Below are 19,494 nucleotides of genomic sequence, written 5' to 3' on the forward strand. Positions count from 1 at the left end.
CCCAAACAGCCATCAGGGTAATGCCCCAGATGGGGGAAACTTTTTATACAAGTTCCCCTGGCCAAAGCATTAACCCCCTGACTGGTCGGCCCTGACCAAAAACATTAACCCTCTCGACTGGTCAGCCCAAGTGTAGATGCAAACCCCCCACCCCACCCCAGCTATGGTGTCACTGAGTACAGACACATTGTGTAGTGTGTACCCAGCATAAGAAACAAAAGCTAGCTGCAGTGTAGAAACATTGCTTGTGCTATTTTTGTTGTTGTTGTTATAGGTAATGCCACCATCCTGTATTTGTTTAGCATCAGTAAGCCACCACATGGCAATCCTTTATTTTGGCTTCAGGTACTTTGCAATTTAGTCATACATGGATGGTCTAACAAAATTAGATGTTTATACTGGGGCCTGTTATAGCACCTGGAAGATTACTAACTTTTGAAGGGGCATTAAACCAAAGTAACAAACTAAATGACTAAATTTACACATTACGTTGTTGTTCCCATTGCTGTCTGGCTGGATCCAGGGGTATAAGTTCATCTCGGGTGCCCAAAGGCAAGTTGGAGTTTGGTGCCCCCAACCCAAATAAGCTGTGTGTCTACACTTGTGCATATCATCTAAAGAGTCCAGCACCATCACTTGCTGCAGCGCAGGCTGAGAGGTACCAGACAGGAGCCATCCTGTCCCCTTTTGTATGTTAGCAGGGCTCCTGGTGTAGAGCCAATTAAGTGGTCACAATTGAAATCTGCTGTGAGGTGCTGCTTTACATGCAGGTGCCCCCTCAGGCTTGTAGCCCGGAGGCTGAAGCCTCAATTGCCTCTGGGAGTTACGCCCCAGGCTGGATGAATTTTAATCTGCGTGAAATGCGTATTTTCCTCTGTAACAGGGTCCTCTTAGCTGTGGTGCTGTATAAGTAAATGGTAATGATAAAGTACAGATAGCCTGAGAAGGAGATCCTAATTTAATTGCAACAATGGCCATATTACTTTTAAAGATACAGACTGATCTATCAACGATCAATGAATTTGTGATTCTCCTTTAAACTACTGTTATTGTAAGAAAATATTAAACACTTCCAGGTATGGTAACTTGTACATCACAGGAAAGGGTCATACCTAGTCGCAATGCTGCACTATCCATGTCCCCAGATGGAATATCAGATTACAATGTGAGATAGAGTAATGTAATCCTATTACCTCTGAGCCTAATAAATCCGAAGCCTGAGAGGGGGTGCGGATCAGTTGAGTCCCAGAGGAGAGCCCATGAAGGGGGTGAGCACTGAGCACCAGGCATCTCTGTGGCTGGATATGTGACAGCTGATTACATAGGGTAAGTGATGATTCCAGGCTTCCAAATTCTAAATTGTATCTTATCATTTAACTGTAGCTTTGTATCAACTTTGATGGCAAATAGTGCATACTGTACCCTATCCTACTTGCGCTGTTCCTGTCACTTGGCCAGAGCAATAAATCTGTTTTTACTTTGCCCAACTACGCGTGAGGTCAAATGGATCCATGGCGGTCTTTTCCCAGTCAGACAATTTTGATTGGTCACACAGGAGCCCACATACTGTATATAGTTATGTCTGAAACAAAACAATCGATTTTGACTGAAAAAATTTGGGTGAGAATATGAGCATTATAGCAGTTAGTTGATATTATAGTATATGTAACCAGTTTTCCCATGTTGACCATCGTCTAGGTTTATTAAAGACTTATTTGCCTTATAAAACGTTGCAAAGAAGGAAATACAAACTAGGATTCTGTGGCATTCACAAACTAAATTAATGAACAGAACAGAATAAAAAGATTCCTATGGTGATTAGAGAGACCACATGCAGTTACCAATACATTTATATAGTATATTGAATGCAAATTTACCACATTCTCACACCATTTTCATTGCCCTGATACATATAAAGGTATGTAATGGGAAGGATTAGGCATTATTTTGTTTTTTTTTATCAAATCTAATTTTTACATAGACTGTACAGTCTTCCAGGTCACGTTCTAATCCTTTGTTGTAGTTTCATTTGTTTTCTGCTAAATAGTTTTCTAATAGAAATAAATATCCAGTTTTAGTAGCCTTCTAGTCTCACCACAAAAACAAAACAACACAACAAAGCATTGTTTAGATAGGGGATACATTTATTAAAATGGGATGTTGCCCATATTAAACAATCAGATTATGGGTGAAATGTAATAGGATGAGAGATTCAGAAAGTGAGAGATTTGGTAAGAAATCTCCAGGGTTTTTTTAAATCGGCAATCATTTACACTGCAATACCAGTTTGATTTTGCAGTGTAAATGATTGCCACTTTTAAAAAACTGGAGATTGCTTACCAAATCTCTTACTTTCTGAATCTCTCATCCTATTAAATTTCACCTTATATTTCTTATTTATTAAGCACCTCCTAGAAGATGATACAATCTGATTGGTTGCTATGGGCCTAATTCAGACTTGATCGCATAACAAATGTGTTCTCAAAATGGACAAAACCATATGCACTGCAGGTGGGGCAGATGTAACATGTGCAGAGAGAGTTAGATTTGGGTGGGGTGTGTTCAAACTGAAAACTAAATTGCAGTGTAAAAATAAATTATCCAGTTTTTACCATACACAGAAACAAAATAACTTGCTTAAATCTAACTCTCTGCACATGTTACATCTCCCCACCTGCGGTGCCGCATGATTTTGACCATTTTGCAAACAAATTTGTACTGCAATCAGGTCTGAATTAGGACCAATATACAGTATGCAGTATTTCTATCAATGTGCTGTGGTTTGCTCTGAGAACACTGACTATTAGTCATAGGTAGTCATAGATTCAGTAAAGAACATATTTCGATATTAAAGGAAAACAGCTGTGACCATATAAACTATTTAAGCATTTGCAAATAGAATGGCACTGTTTATTTATGGTTACTGGCTGGGTATCTGGATGGTTGATAGGCAATGTCTAGATTTACAATAGGTCAGCACCATATGGTTGACATATATATGAATCATATGGTCAACACAAGCTAAAGGTCAACTTGGTTTTGGTTGATACTTGAAAAGATCAACCTGAGTTTGGGATAATTTTTTTTTCATATTTTGAACTTTTTTTACTTTACCATCCATGTGGACTTTTATTGGGAATGTTAAAGAGTGCCAAGTACAGTAAGACACCTGGCCTGAGACATGGCTAGTGAGTGGTACACTATTTGCGGTCCACATGCTCAGGTACCGACTTTAACATACATTTTTTTTTTTAAATAATGCCAACCTTTTCCGTGTCAAATTTTTGCTTGTGTCAACCCTCTTCCAGAGTTGACCTTGTGCATGATGACCTATAGGCGACAACCTAGACATTGACAACCTACTGGCAGGGCCGGATGAAAAGGTTTTTTATAACCCTAGGCAAAACTTTCATCCACTGCCCCCAGCCAACCCCACACTGCCACCAACACCCTCTTTTCAGACCCTCAATTGAAAGTGTGGAGCCGCCACCTACATTAAGTACAATAAGGATGACTTGCTGCTCATAGACATCCTTAATTTTGTGATAGGCAGAGTTGGTAGCACCCCCCTGGTCCCAGTGCCCTAGGCAGCTGCCTAAATCTGCCTAATAGTAAAGCTAACCCTGCCTACTGAACCACACCCTACTTGCTGTAAGTAGAAACTAGTAAGTTATCTTGCACGCATAATCCCCATCAAATTAATAAACCCCCCCCCCCTCCCCATTATTGGTTACAAACTGTATTGCTTGCATCACTTTCTGCTCCTTGTTAGTGGCTTACCTCCACGTACTGCTTTCGGCACGACTCACTATCACCTATGTGTAGTCTCTGAACAATGTTTTCATCCATGTTGGTGGCTACAGTAGCTGAAAGTAATTGCAAGGCACAGTCACATATTTACTTTTCACCGTATGCCTTTGTTACTAGACATTCATATCATATGGCAGGAAACGGTCAAGAACAGAGGAACTGTGGGAAGTAGTTTCTAAAGATTTAAGACAAATACAATAAAGTCATGAATGATGATTCCTTATTAAAGCAAAACTCTGCTTAAACCTAATATAACTATAAATAATAATCAATTGCTAAAAATGAAGAAGAATTAGGGTTAGTGGCCTCAGGCATGAAAGAGTAAAAGTGCAGAGGAGCCGCCATATAGACTAATTAACATCCATTTTTATTTTGGAGACTTGCCTGTTAGAAATAGAAAACATATGTGTGGGTTATTTATTGTAACAGTCCAATACATATTATGGAGACCCATTTCTCCCACAGTAGGCAGAATGTCAACATGGTTAAAATGTTAAAAGGTGAAATATATTGATAACGACATAGTGTCGACATTAGGGTTATGAATAGATTTACCTTAGAACCACATTTCATATGTGCTGACATGCTGAATGCTGGCATTATGAACATATTGACATTCTCATTTCAACATGATGTATGTTGGTCTAATGCAGTTGTACCCAACCTCGGTCCTCAAGTACCCCTAACAGTTCAGCTTTTCCAAGTCACACTGTGTATCACCAACTGTCACATTTTAAAGATCCACAGATGATGTCGAAATTGCAAACTTTTGGTGATACTTGAGGACCGAAGTTGGGAACTACTGGTAGAATGCATCAAAACAGTATTAGAATGGGGATATAATAGACAATTGGAATATATTGATATCATCATCAAGGTTTCTTTATGCAAAAGACATCTCCAACTCCATTTTGAATAAAAAAAACTTTTTCATAAATGGAAAAAGTTTTTTTATTCAAAATGGAGATGTCTTTTGCATAAAGAAACCTTGATGAGAGTTCCATCACCCTGATCCATGTAAGCTATAAGTAAGCACCGTTTGTTGATTACCATAAAGAAAAAGAAACCGTTATATACGGGGTTCGAAACCTTTTTATGTAAGCAGAGTGTAAGCGATTCATATATCCTGACACGAGGTGATCCTGTAAAAAGAAAGCCCCCCAGCCTACCACCACACAAGGGACATAGAGGAATCCACTGTATCCATCTAGCTCCAAGAGTCCCCTATATATTTATTGGACTATATGTATTTGTGGACTATTACACATGTTGTATATTTTTCTATTTTTTTCATGTGAACCGTATGAAGTAACAAAGGAACGGATAGTATCTAGGATCCCAAGTTGGTAATATATCAATATATTCCAATTGTCTATTATATCCCCAGTAGAGCGCTGTACTCCCAAAATTTTGTCTGTGATATATGGTAGTTTTTAACCAGTTTGATAACACTGGTTGAGGAGACCAGCAGCACTTTTGATTGCGCAACAGAATTTCGAGTCTATTTGTTTTGTATACAGTATTAGAATGGGACCTATGACGCTCTATGAGATGATTGCATATTAAGCAGGTACATGGGACTGTCGATGAAGTGCCTCTGTCATAGGCAGATCTGTAAGAGACATGGATTTGTCTCACTATAAGCTGCTTGGGGTGAACCCATTTTGCTGCCTCAGCTGAACGTCCAGGTAATCCAGTAACGTTATCTGCATTCACTATATGGATGTTCACATTTTAACTGAAGTAGAGCTGATGCTATATAGTTGCCAAATAGCAATTTCATATATTATCACCAATTTTAAATATGATGTTAGATTGGTTTGAAACAAATGGTTTGATATACAGTAGAGCTATGTCATTCTCATAGGTAACAATAGTCTGAAAGTCTCGCTAAGTGCTAGAATGTAAATATTGTGCTACAGAAACTCATAAAAGTAATTAAAAAAAGCCAGTAAAAGTGACACGTGCTAAGTAATGTTACATTATATATCAGATTAGAGAAAAGCAGAGATTGTTTCGTACAAGTGGAGAGAAGTGGTTAGTTGTACAGATTATGGGGGTATTCAATTAGTGCTGATTTTTACATCAGTTGGAAAAAAAAACATGTTTCAGTGATTTTCAGTTGAATTTACATTCAACCTATTCAATTAAAGTGACAATTTTTTTTAATTGTTGGAAAAATTGTCACGTTTAGAAAACTCATTTCAGATTCAGCTTTTTCTCCACCATTCCACTGAATGCTATTAGGTATTTAAAAAATGTGTAGCCTACAATGATGGTAAACTCATTCTGTTGTGTTTGATGGTTTGAATATAGAGATGAGTGGCATGCTCAGATGTATAATAATCGAGAGATTGGACGCTCTTCTTCTCCTGGCGCTAGTACACTGATGACAGGTGAAATACAAAGGGGTTTAAATAATGAGTTAACGATAATGACAATAATTGTGGACCATATGTATAGTTGGCTATCCCTGCTGCATGTGATCTTGGGATTGGCTGTCCCCACCAAAAGGTGAAAAGGAAAAAGAAAAAAATGGATTGGATCACAGCGTCTGGGAAAGGAGCCAATAAATTTAGAAATAAATACGGTGAAAAATTCTGTATAAATAATAAATCAATTAGAAATGGTAGTAGTAATTATTATAATGATGATATTAAATAGAACTGTAACAAATTGCTTTATTGAACATAGACAGTAGAAATTAGATAGATGAGGAAATGGTAGTGGCATTCTTACAAACAAATGTCTGGTACAAGTAAAGAGTTTATTGTACCATTATGAATTAAGGAAATTATGGATGATGTACTTTCTATTGTGAATATGGATATTAGAATGAATTTTGGATTCTGTTCCCTGTACAATAACAACTGACTGGTAGCCTTGTGGTACTATGGTGAGCTCTAATATCTTTATAGTATAGTGTCAGGTACAGTATCTCATATTTATCTACATACTTGTCTCACATTTACTACATTATTCGGCTGGAAATCAAGCCACACCTAATTGTCCTGGCCAATAGTGTTGGCCATGGAAGGACTACCTACCATCTATGGTGACATTGGGGCTTAGCATTGATGATACTAAATGATTTACTAGAACCCGTTGGTGTTTTCACCCATCTATGGGCAATCTCTACTTATGCTGCAGAGCGGGCAAATAGAGGAAGAGTTTGGGACTTAGTGGCACGTTGGTTCGTGGGACCAAGCTCTGCACCCATAGTTTAGGTTGAACAAAAATTTTTTTTTGCAAAAATGACTGTACTGTAGCTCTGCCATAAATGCCAAACCTAAGTGGCAGAAAGGGCTAACAGTCCAATACATTTGGGACTGTACTGCCTTAACTATGGTCTACCAAAACATATTTTTGCTATTAGAACATGCTAAGACTGTGGTAGGACATGCTTGGAGGTTTAGGGAAAAAAAGCTGGAAGGCTGCATGTTAAAGTCCCCTGTCTTAGAACATTCAGGACTTCTGAGAAGAGCAATAGTGGGATGGTACAAGGCACCCGGCCAAGGCATCCTCAGCAGTGTTGGTTTGGTGGGCAGAGAGATCTTTTCACAAGGCAAATGATATTGTGAGCAAAGGTGAGTGCCTCCATGAACCAACAACTTTCTATTGTCAGTGTAGTCACACATCCCAGGCTATACTTGCAACACCAGCTTTTTGCAGATGGTGCATCTACAGCATGAAGGGGAGTCAAATAAAGCATCAGGGCTTAGATATCCCTTTGGCAGCACTGAGAGCAACAGACAACATCTTGCACACACAGAAAAAAGATGATGGTCAAATTATCACTGGCTTTGAAAGCTCTGGCTATGAATCTGTCATTTGTCATTCGTTTAGCCTACTTTCATTATTCCAAATGCAGCTCATGTGTCGTCTCTCTATTTACTAATTAACTTTCCAGGAATATTCTAGCCTGCTACTTAATGCAGATTAAGGCTGTTCCTGATTTGGAAAAAAACACTAAAATGTTTAGCACCACTATTACCTGGTTATGTTTCAGATTTCGGTTGATGACTAATCTAAGTGGAACACGCAGAAATGAAAAGTTACAGTGTGCAAAGCGATCTAACACATGTTACTGTAGAAACGAGTTTGCTTGGAAACCTCCTTGCATTCAATTACTGTAAGAAATAAAATTTTAAGTTATCTTAAAAAATAATTAATGTAGTAATTTGTACACAAACAAAGCAAACCTGATAGACTTAATATGTTAGTATTAGCAAAATAAGAGATTGCTTATGATCGTACATTCTACACTGCACGTTACCAGGACTTCTTTCTAGGGGGGGATCCATCCCCACTACGCAAACTACTGTAAGCGACTTTGGTCTCCAATTGGAGACTAACCTATTTTTTACTTTATTAGGGCTCATTTTCCCCTGTCTTTTTTTATAAGGGCCGGCCCACCCTCCTGTGGTGAGCAGCTATTTGAGTAAGATTTACTTGACCTAGTCCTCCTAGCGGCAGGTATATACTTCTCATTCTTCTAGAGAGCAAAGACTCTAGCACAGTATCAGAGTCTTTGCTTACGTTGTGAGTGCCATTTTTCCGAAGTTAACACTGTGAAGTAGGTGTTGCGAGGGAGGAGGGGCTCATTACCTGGGTCAAGGTAAATATACCTCTAAAACCTATAAAGGTGTGTGGGGGGGGGGAGTGGACCTGAGTACCCGCTCCCCACCCTGTTTTGGTGCACATAGTGCCCAATTCTGAGTCACACGCAAAAGCAAATGTAGCAGCGTATATTGGCAGCCACCTGTCTATGACTTTTGCAATTGGCATACAAACTCCTTTTCTTGTGTTCGTCTGTGTTGTGGCCAAATGTGCAAGGCCTGTGCACGTTATAATACCTTTAATGCGTTCTTTCCCACCACTATTACTTATTCCATCAAAAATTGTATCAGCTGTATGGCAGGTGCAGATTTTGACCATGGCGCATCCTATGCTTGTGGCTGTGAACAAAGTTTCTTGCATTAATACTCTCCTAATATACGCACTGAACAAACCATTTTTAAGTGATCTGCTAGCCACCTCCCAGTCACTGCCCAGGAACGCCTATCACTGTCCCGCCACCTTTCTGATACCATATGTCCCGATTGCAGCAGCACCTTTGTGAGTGCACATTGTGTAATGCATGCATTTTGATAATGCCCATTTGCAAATAGCCAATCAACTGCATGTACAGTACATAGACATTTCCGTGACTAATTTCATATATTGGTTCAACATATTAATCCTGAATGATCATAATTCTAACATTGTTCTCTATAGATTTGTTGATAATTTTTTTGTGTGCAGTAATATATATACAAGTTGTGTATTTCCGTGGGCATCTTTACATAAGACCAATGTTTTCTCCAGGAATGTACAGTTAGGGGAGGCAGTGCTTCCCCTGTCATTTTGTTTAAAATAATACAAAGAATATACCTATTACACATATTCTGTTTATTTTATTTACATACTTTTATCAATTTGTACCATGTAAAATAGTTTGGGAGGCACCGATAAGTGTGCCTCCCAAACAAAAAATTCTATTACTATTTATTTTTATGTATCATGTTTATGTTTTTATTTCTTGTTTGGAGGCTGGCATACTTCTCTCGTAGTGGCTGCTGGTATACATTCTGTATATTGTGGACCACTGCCAGCGCCTAAAGACATTACATTTCTATTTCTATTAAAAATGTCCAGAAAACCATCCTCCGTTATCTCTTTAACTTGTATCATAGCGAGAAATCTGTACTGTCTACCAAATTATTATTATTATTATTATGCTTATAATGCTCAGGGTACATAAATGGGTGTTTTCTTGTCAGACTAATGACCAGGTTTGTTTTGTATATAAAGTCTTTACCTATCAGGAGGTGTCTTAAGAGAGGAAGACGCCCATGTGAGCTCACTTCATACACACAACATACTACTCCTGGCTGCTTAATCTGGCTATTCAGCTGTGATATCACCATTTCTACATCTGCTAAAACTTTGAATATCACTGTTAACTCTTGAATTGCACTGTCAGTTTTGAAAATGCCCAGCTGTACCTCTCATGCCTCCACCTCTCCTGCACTTCTATTGATTGTAGGTGTCCCAACACTTTCTTCTTGGTCCTCTTCTCTTTCTCTACATGTCCTCTCTGGGTGAGCTCATTTGCTCACTCGACTTCCACTCTATGCTGATAATACTGAAATCTACCGCTCCTTTCCTGCTCTCTCTCCCTCTATCCTCACTCATATCTCCAACTGTCTCTGTGAAATCTACTCTTGGATGACCCAGAGATTTTTTAGACTTAAAGCTTACCTCTTCCAACCCTCCTGCATAAAACCTGACCATCTCTCATCCTATCCTTCTGTTTATGCTCACTTCTTCCCCTTCTGTGTCACCCTGTCTCTCTAACCCTCCCCTTTAGAATGTAAGCTCTCACGAGCAGGGCCCTCTGTCCTCATGTGCCTTTCTTTGAATATATAAACCTCTGCCACCCTGATGATTGTTTCAGTGTCCTGTCCCCTGATGCAAACATCCATATTTACCATGTACTTGTCCTAAATTGTCCTGTACTATAATTTGTTATCTGCTTTTGCTCATTTGTGTATTTTTTAGGCGCTGTGGAACCTTTGTGGCGCCATATAAATAAGCAATAATAATAATAATCATGTGCAGTCTCAATTTGTGCCCCCTTCTCTTTAACCTGCATGGCATTGGGACTCTGAGTAGCCCAGTTACTAGGAGATCCTAGCGCTGTACCGGAGTCCAATGTTTATGCATAGGACTCCTGGAAAATGTCGCCGCAGCCGTTTTCCCAGCATTTTTTTGATTTGTTTAGCAATACTGCCACTGATGTGGGACTCCAGAGGAGTGTATAAAGCACACAGCAATGTGTCAGCACTGTGTGCTGAGCATGGTACTGAGGGGATTCGGCGGCAGGGGGGCGTGCGTCTGGCCAAGCGACATCTTAGGGCTCGCTCAGCAGCAAATGACCGCTGCTTAGTGAGCCTTGCTGAATTAGGTCACTTGTCCAATAGGACTCAAGGCACTAAACAGGTAGAATGAGCATAATACAGTATAAAAACAATTAAGCTCAGAAAAGGAAGTCTTGTTTTTGAAGCAATCTAGAGTGAGGGCCTCTTGAACTGTGGGGGGGATTGAGTTTCATAGAGTCTGAGCTGCCTGGCTAAAAGCTTGACCACCAGATGAGTTAAGGGAGATTCTAGGTACTGCTCAGAGTCCTTTATCTACTGATTGATTGATTATTATTATTATTATTTTTATCAGGCATTGCATGGGATGCGGCTGCAGTCAGATAGGCTTTCTGACATTCCATAGTGCGCTCCTGCTGCATATCCCTGCATTTTAAGTGGAAATCTTTGCTGCATAACATATTTCCGGATTACCTGGGATTTATTGCCACAGAGACATTTATTGCCTCTAGAATTGGATGGCTGGGCCATATTAGGATGGAGACATGGACCCTGGTGACCTGCACTTATAAATATACCACTAGATGTATGGGGGGATAAAACTAGGTGGTGTCTAGCATTAGTCTCCACTCCCCCCCCCCTCCCCCCGCCCAAAGTGATAATAAACTCACCCGGTAGCATTTCCCAGCCCCTGCCAGCCGTCGAAAGGGGGCACACGCTAGACGCTCGCGTGCCCCCTTCTGACGGAGCTCCCCGCCGCCATCTGCCGCTTCCACCGGAACCATAGCCGGTCCCCGTCACCTCCCCACACCCCCCTAACCCTGCCTATCTCCCTGAAGCGGAGATGGGCAGGGTCAAGCCACCAAGCCGCCGAGTGACTGGGACGCACGTGCATGTGAGGCGCTCTCGCGTCACAGTCTGATGAAGTCCCTCTCCGCCAGCGGGGACGTTCTGGAGAGCGCAGGCAGTGAATGTGAGAGGCTCCATCTGTTTGTCCCCACTGTAGCACCACAGACTAACACACACACTCTATTGTTTCCATAGGTATACATTTTAGCTACTATCTTCTAGAAGGTGCTAAATAAATGATGAGTAGAATCTGATTGATTGCTGTGGGCAACATCTCCACTTCTAAATTATACTAACTAATAGTTAATAAATATATCCTCTAGCCTCAACATGCAGCGTGTGAGCTGCTAGGTCACATGCAAATGCGACCTGGAATTTGCGATGTGAAGTATAGTGCCACAAAGAGCACTCTTTTTTTTTTAATGGTATTTCAGTACCTCTGTCTGGGGCTCTACTGTGGTGTAGTGTGTCTAAGAGGCTCTACTGTGGCGTAAGATGTATAAATGGCTCTACTGTGGCATAAGATGTATAAGTGGTTCTACCATGGCTAACGTGTATTGTTGGTTAATGTGTATAAGTTGCTCTACTGTGTGCATAAAGTGCATATGGAGCTCTACTGTGGTTAATGTGTATATATAATCTATTGTGTGGCATAAATGTTTATAAACAGCTCTCCTGTGTGGCATAAAATGTAAAAGGGCTCTACTTTGTGTAACATACAAGGGGTATTACTGTGTTTTGTAATATGAATAATGGATATATTGTGAATTGGTACTATTCAGTGTCCCTTTCCCATGTAGCCATGCCCCTATCTTTCCCTTCGCCATGCACTGTTTTAGACATGGGGGCACCAAAGGAAACTCTTACCCTGATCTCACAAAGGTCAAGAACCGACACTGTCACTAATTTAGGATTGGGGTGCTGAAACATACCCTTGCTCCAGGCACCATGTCGCCTAGCTACACCTCTGTGTGTGACTGAGGGGTAGATGTATCAATATTGTCTTTTCGATCCATAACTGCCCAGACCCGCTTCACCATGCTATCATGATGAAGCAGGCCCGGACATCGGCATCCGTTATGGGAATACATGATAATGGATGTTAGCTGTGTCTCCAACCTTCTTATGCTCCACAACGCTTGCCGGTCTTCTGCGTCTTCAATTTAAAACAGAGCATGCACCGGGTAATGTTCACATGGGATGCTGGGAAATGGACGGCGCTGTAAACCCGGTGCATGTGCTGTTTTAATTTGTAGTCACTGAAGACCAGCAAGCAGCATGGAGCATTAGGTTGGAGACCCACTGCGCTAGAAAAGCTGGCATTCAGCGGCAGGGCCAGATAAGGAACGAAGCAAGACAGCGCCAGATGCTACATCAGGTAAGAGCCTGGCGTGCTAATTAAAATCTAGCAGCGCCAATAAGCCTCCTCCCCGTACCACCGCCGATATATGTAAATGCCCACACCAGTTGCCAAGAGAAGTTGCACTGCCTATACATAAGCCCACACCAGTTGCCGAAAGTAGCAGTGCTGCCTATACATATGCCCACACCAGTTGCCGACAGCGGTAGCGATGCCTATACATATGCCCACACCAGTTGCTGACACTACTAGGGCTGCCTATACACAACACCCACACCAGTTGCTGACAATAGTAGCACTGCCTATACATAACACCCACACCAGTTGCCGACAACAGTAGTGTTGTCTATACATATGCCCACACCAGTTACCGACAGTAGTAGCGCTGCCTATACATATGCTCACACCAGTTGCCGATAGTAGTAGCGCTGCCGATATATATGCCCACACCCATTGCTGACAGTAGTAGCGCTGCCTATACATATGCCCACACTAGTTGCCAACAGGAATAGCACTGCTTAAACGCAATGCCCACATGAGTTGCTGACAGGAGTAGCGCTGCTTATACGTAATGCCCACATCAGTTGCCGACAGTAGTTGTGATGCCTATACGTAATGCCCACACCAGTTGCTGACACTAGTACTGCTGCCTATACACAACACCCATACCAGTTGCAGACAATAGTAGCACTGCCTATACATATACCCACACCAGTTGCCTTCAGCAGTAGCGCTGCCTATACATATGTCCACACCAGTTGCGACACTAATACTGCTGCCTATACACAACACCCACACCAGTTGCCGACAGCAGTAGTGCTGTCTATACATATACCCACACCAGTTGCAGACATTATAAGCGCTGCCTGTACATATGCCTACACCAGTTGCTGACACTAGTAGCGCTGCCTATACATATGCCCACACCAGTTGCCAACACTAGTAGTGCTGCCTATACATATGCCCACACCAGTTGCCGACACTAGTAGTTGTGCCTATCTATATGCCCATACCAGTTGCAGTACACTCACATTTTACTCAACTGCTTCTATTTTCATCAGTTTTGCTTCCTTATAGCTTCGCTCCCTCCATCCGGGTAGCTCGGCCCCCTCGGGCTGTTAGGCCTGCCCCTTTTCAGCCCCTGCCATGTCACTGACCAGGGTGTTTAGGAGGGAGGGATCTCTGTGCTGCCGCCGCTGCTGCCTGTCATGCAGTGTGACAGGCGGAGCAGCAGCCACAGAGGACAGCAGCGGATGTAGAGCATTGAGAGCACCTCTGCTGCCCGGTGCCTCCCTGCTGTGCATCCTCTCCTGACTGGGTAGCTCCGGCATTGTACATGTGCTTGGCCATAACAACATGATTCTCAGTGATTTCATCCTGCCCCCAACCCCTCTTTTTGGTGCTGATCCAGTGGGGGACACTAATTGCACCAAGGGGGACTACAGGTGCAGAAATATTCAAAAGCCACAGGAGGTGCCTTGAGTTAAAAGATGTACTGTACACTGCTTCTCTGATCCAATGCTGCATCTGGGGATGCAGCATCGGATCAACTGCATGACCTAGGAGCATTCCATTAGTTAGCATTGACCTGCACACATTCTTTAAATTTAATGCATTTGTTTTATCATCATTAAAGAACATCATTCAATTGGTCTCTAATTTGACACACATTTTGTAGCTACATGTAATATTACTATGCTACTATATTTACTATTGTTTTTACAAATCTGTATGTGCTATGCAAGGTATCTTAAGCCCCATACACACTATATGATTCGCGGCACCATTATCGTTAACGAGTGGTGCATACTGCTGCTTTTATGACTTTCTGAACATGCGGGATCATACACTAAGTAGATAAACAAATAAAGTGATCAGAACACGAGGAAGAAATGTGATATGGTGCTATTGTCTCGAAAACACCGCTTGACACATTACTAAAGCACTGAAACACTCTGAAAGATTTTTAGGGGGTATTCAATCCCCGCCGCTATTTTCGACGGGGGTAATAGCGGCGGGCACCTATTCAATGCTGTCTTGCCCGACAGCATAGAATAGGCAGATCAACAGAACAGGACCAACTATAAAAGCTGTCAGGCCCGTTTTGCCGATTAGTGCCGTGAATTGTCACAATAGCGTCCGGATCTCAGCAATCCATGGCCGTTTATGCGAACACGCCCCCTTTTTGCTGATGGCCAAGCGGGACATTGAATACCGGGCCAGGTTCACAGCTGTCGGGACGCATCGACAGTCGTGACCCGGTATTGACTACCCCCCTTAATATATGTCATTAATTGCATTTGCCTATTTTATATCGCACTATGGAATGTTCTCTCCATGAACTTTCTCTTCTTTGGCTTCTTCCAGTGTTTTCACTCTCATTATGTATCACATTCTCATAATTGCCTCTTGCGTCCTTGGGTTAAGAGGATCAGGTTTGAGCTGAGTTAATACTCAGGTCAGCAGAGATTACAGTATCCGAGAGACACTACAAGGAAAATGGGTCATTAAGTGGAGTGTTACTGGAAGAAAAATAATGAAAAATAACTAGAAATATTAATGACTCTGTATGATGTCTAGCACAAGTATGTTATTTTTTGAGCGTAAGGAGACTATAAACTCCATATGATTCTGTAAAATCTATATACTAACAAAAAAATTCCTGTTTTTGGCACTAAATATCAATCTAGCATGGTCTATTCTTATAAAGTATGTGTTTTTCCTGGTATTTTCAGTACAGCGTTTTATCACCAGCAACAGCTGCACAGCATAATTAAAGTTAGTCATGCCTATAAAAAATAAATAAAGTATGGCTGCTCTCATCTGAGATTCATTCAGCATGGACCACAAAAGCAAGATCTATCTCTAATGGACAAAACCATGGGCCCCATTCAGATCTGATCGCTGCTGTGCAAATTCACACAGCAGCCGATAATCGATAGATTGCGCATGCATATGGGCCGGAATGTGCGTGGGCGATGCTTGCTAGTGAAGAACTCTTGCTACTTTTTTCCTTCCCTAGCCATTCGCAAGGTGATTGACAGGAAGCTGGCGTCTGGGGGTGGTAACGCAAATGTGCCCAAGCATTTAAGCTGAGGGTGTGTGACATCAGCTTTTGGACAGATATGCCTGTATTCATCGCAGCCGCCGAGTAAGTCCCCGGTTACTCCTAGCTTTTGATGATCGGTGACCAGTGTAACAATCATTTGATGGTGAGCATCTTGCAATGTATGTTGACATATTTGCTCGGCAAAGTCTTTGCTAGCCGTACACATTTCATTATAGTGGGGCGGCGTCTACCTGATTGCTGGATATTGCACATTCGCTCAGCAGAGATCAGGTCTGAATGACCCCCCTATGTGCACTGCAGGTGGGGAAGATGTAAAATGTGCAGAGAGAGTTATGCTGGGTACACACCTAAAGATTTATCTGTCCAACTGTATAGTGGAAACACAAATCTGGCAATGTAATTGAGCAAATGAAACCATAGCCCACCCCTCAGCGTGTTCCCCCACTGGGAGTTCCAGCATCCACCGGCTTGCTCAATCACCTGTACACGCAGACACGGCAGGTGAGAGACGCCTGTCTCATGTATCAGCAAGCCAGCCCGGCCGGCATTGGCTTGCGGCGAGCGGAGGACACTTCCCACCTGCCCATACACTCAATATTTAAAGCAATAGTTTGACTTAATCTGCAAGCACTATGGGCCTTATTCCAGTTCACTCTTTCTGAAAAAATCCTTCTTAGATGGACAAACCATGTGCACTGCAGGTGGGGCAGATGTAACTTGTGCAGAGATAATTAGATTTGGGTGGGGTTTTACTTCAAAGTGAGATCTATATTGCAGTGTAAAAATAAAACAGTCAGTATTTACCCTGTACAGAAACAAAATAACCCACCCAAATTTAATTCTCTCTGCACATTTTACATCCACCCCCCTGCAGTGCACATGGTTTTGTACATCTAAGGATTTTGTCAGAAAGAGTGAACTAGAATAAGGCCCTATATAACATCAAATCGCTATAAGTATAGAAGCAAGAAGCTTCTTTCCGTTAGCTATCCATCACCTGAACAATCCAATCAAAGCAAATGCAATCCCAATATCAACAGCCAAACAACGTGTCCCTACTTGGTGACCTGACCACTATAGTCGTAGCTAGAGTATAAATGGAATGCATGTCATGTCTGGTACTTATGTAGTATCTGGGCACCCGATTTTTTGATTGTATGCCTTAAGTTAAGGCATACAATCAGATGCGATGCGATATCGCATCACATCGCATGCGACCATCGGATGCGATGCGATGCGATGACCCGATTTTTCCATAGGAATCAATGTTAAAATGGACTGAGTCCATTTTAACATGGAATTCAATGGGAAAAAGGGGTCCTTTTCATACCCCTACTATCCAAGTGGGCATGGAGTTGGATATAAACCTGTGGTGAGCGTAGCGAGCCACCGAGCCCGAAGCGTGGCGAGCGAACGGTATTCTGTGTCCCCTCGCGGGGCTCGCTACGCTCGCCACGCTTCGGGCTCGGTGGCTCGCTACGCTCGCCACAGGTTTATATCCAACTCCATGCCCACTTGGATAGTAGGGGTATGAAAAGGACCCCTTTTTCCCATTGAATTCCATGTTAAAATGGACTCAGTCCATTTTAACATTGATTCCTATGGAAAAATCGGGTCATCGCATCGCATCGCATCGCATCCGATGGTCGCATGCGATGCGATGCGATGTGCCCGATCCGACCCGATTTCTAATTCGGGCGCCCAGATACTACATAAGTACCTAATGTCTTTATGTAATATATGTAATGTCCCCCCCCCCCCATCCTTTTCATCCCTGCTTGATGCTGCACTGTAATCCACAAAAAATTCCTAGTGTGCGCAAGCATACATGGCCAATAAAGTTGATTCTATTATATTCTATTTAGCTAAATTGATATTTGAAGCTATTGAACTTTAAATACATGTATGTAATTAATTTGTTTTAATTATTTTCGGTGGCCACCACAATAAATTGGTATTTATTATTTTATATCATTTTTTCAAAGTAAATACAATTGATATATTAATATTGGTGAATGTGAATTGATACATGGTGTAAATGTTTAAATCCAGCACAGTACTTCCACACACTTTCTATTTTTCAGCATATAGCATATGTAGTGTAGTGGTGTAGTGTAGTGTAGCATAGCATATAAGGTATGCAGCGTAGTGGTGTAGTGTAGCATTTAAGGTATTTAGCATAGTGGTGTAGTGTAGCATATAGAATATGTAGCAAAGTGGTGTACATACCTCCCAACTTTGCGTGTTCAGCATGCGGGACGCTGCTGATGCGCGCCGCAGGTGCGTTGAAATTTTCGAGGGGCGTGTCCTAATTTGGGCCGTGGCCTATACTCGCGGCTCTCCCGCGAGGCCACGCCCCCATTTTGCCGCTATGGGGGCATGACCCAGAGGCTCTGTGAGCCTCTATCCATGCCCCCAGCCCCCTGGCTGCGGGAATAGACGCTGTGCGCATGCGCACAGCGTTTATTCCCCGCTGCTTAGCAGCTGACAGGGGGGACTCCCAACAGCCCCCCCACACCGCGGGACACTGCCGCCCGCGGGTGGGACAGCGGGACAAGCCCTGATAATCGGGACTGTCCCGCTAAAATCGGGACTGTTAGGAGGTATGGGTGTAGTGTAGCATAAGGGAATGTAGTGTAGTGGTGTAGTGCAGTTTATAGGGACACTGCTGGGGGGCCATGTGACAGAGATGCTTAGGGCATTTGGGCACACAGTGCAAAATTGTCCAATATCCCTTTTTCCAAAATAATTGATAATCTATTTTAGTCTGACAGAGGGGCGGGGGTTCAAATTATTGTCTTGCCCCGGGTGACGAAAATCCTAGTTTTAGTGCTGCTACAGGGTGGCTAGACTGGCAGTTGTCAGGGGCCCAACATGTGAAGAGTCCCACCCCAAAATCAGAAAGTAAATACTGTTCAGTAAATATGTAATTTGGCAATACCTTTCTGTGTACATAGTACTATTAAGTGCCTATTACCTGTATCATTAGATTTGTGACGAATACATTTCTAATAAAATAATACAATGGCCCCGCGGGTTGGCAGCTCTGTGTGTATCACAGTCTCTTCTGCACTCGGGACACAACAGCACAACAGGTTTTTTCTTCCTTTATAAGCCTGCTCCTATACTGCTGTGTAACTAGCCAATGGGAGCATGGGGGCAGGTTTATACAGGAAGAACTGAAGCTGAGTGCTCTGTCCTGGGTACAGCTGCAGCTGTGAAACACAGAACTGCCGATTCCAGGTGTCAGACAGCAATCATACATATTACAGGTGTGGATCTTTCGGTCGATCACTGTTGGTTGACAGGCAAAAGGTCGACACATTGAAAGGGTTGACATGCAATCGGTTGACATGGATAAACGGTCAACACAAACAAGGTAATGGTCGATACAGAAAAGGTCAACACAAGTTTTTTTTTTATGGGTTTTTGGTGTCTATGTGGACATGGACCCCCGATTAGTGTATGGTGTCCCCTCTCTACTC

At 42.3% G+C, this 19,494-nt stretch overlaps 1 protein-coding gene across 2 annotated transcripts in view; it reads left to right on the forward strand.

Annotated features, from left to right (window-relative positions):
• Positions 1-1,093: 1,093 nt before the first annotated feature.
• Positions 1,094-19,494, forward strand: part of PDE6G (phosphodiesterase 6G) — a 29,766-nt gene continuing 11,365 nt past the window's right edge. The window contains exon 1 of one of the 2 annotated variants that reach the window (XM_083148779.1): positions 1,094-1,326. The gene's annotated coding sequence lies outside the window, so the exon portion shown is untranslated. Of the gene's footprint in view, positions 1,327-7,334; positions 7,398-19,494 lie in introns of those variants that run through there. The other variant, XM_083148780.1, reaches the window with a different exon arrangement.

The sequence above is a fragment of the Crinia signifera genome, chromosome 6, assembly GCF_055691185.1.
Source record: "Crinia signifera chromosome 6, ASM5569118v1, whole genome shotgun sequence".
Lineage (NCBI taxonomy): Eukaryota > Metazoa > Chordata > Amphibia > Anura > Myobatrachidae > Crinia > Crinia signifera.